This window comes from Buceros rhinoceros, unplaced genomic scaffold (assembly GCF_000710305.1).
Source record: "Buceros rhinoceros silvestris isolate BGI_N320 unplaced genomic scaffold, ASM71030v1 scaffold22108, whole genome shotgun sequence".
NCBI classification, from domain to species: Eukaryota; Metazoa; Chordata; class Aves; order Bucerotiformes; family Bucerotidae; genus Buceros; species Buceros rhinoceros.
In genome coordinates, this window is record NW_010427725.1 from 12,661 (window position 1) to 13,629 (window position 969).

The window sequence follows — 969 nt, forward strand, 5'->3', positions numbered from 1 at the left end:
GGCCAGCCTGGCCGCTTGCCCGCAGGGACCTTATGGTGTGGAGGAGGGATGGCTGCTGGCATTGAGGTCTTTCCAGGACACGGTACGAAGAGGACACGGCTGCTTTTCTCCTCGTCCCAGGGGCTCGGTGAGCCCACGGGGTTTTCTCATAGGTGGTTTACAACACTGTTCTGCCCTCTGGTCTGTCCTTGTTCACCTCTGCAAATGTTGTGTTCAACTCTGGAGCTTCCAACATAAGAAGGGCATGGACCTGCTTGAGCTAGTCTGAAGGAAGTCACAACGATGATCCAACGGCTGGAGGACAGGAGAGAGAGTTGGGGTTGTTCAGCCTGGGGGACAGTTGGCTACAGGGAGAGCTTCAGTACTCAAAGGGGCCTCTGAGAAAGGGAGTGGGATTCTTTACAAGGAGTTGAAGTGACAGGACAAGGGGTGAGGGTTTAACCTGAAAGGGGAGAGATTTAGTTTAGCTATAAGGAAGAAATTTTTCACCACAAGGGTGGGGAGAGCCTGGCCCAGGTTGCCCAGAGAGGTTGTGGATGCCCCATCCCTGAAAGTGTTCAAGATCAGGTTGGCCCTTGGGGCTCTGAGCCCCCTGCTCTGGGTGCAGATGTCCCTGCTGCCTGCAGGGGCTGGACTGGAGGAGCTTGGAAGGTCCTTTCAACCCAAACCATTCCATGATTCATCAGCCTCCCATCCTCACTATCCTCTCCTCCAGGTTCCATGTATCATACACCTCAACTCTGCTTCTGCCTTCATACTCTTTTGGACAGAAATAACTTATTTTTCCTTTTTTTTTATTTTGTAGAGCAACTGCCTCCCTTTCCATCCCGTGTTCAAAGGCAGGTCCTGTGCCTCCCTGCAGGGGGAGGTTTAACCCACCCGCGGAGGACGCCCTTGGGGTTTAACCCACCTACCGGCTCCTCCCACCAGCCCAGAGAGGCAGGAAATTTCTTGTTTGCTTTTCTTTTT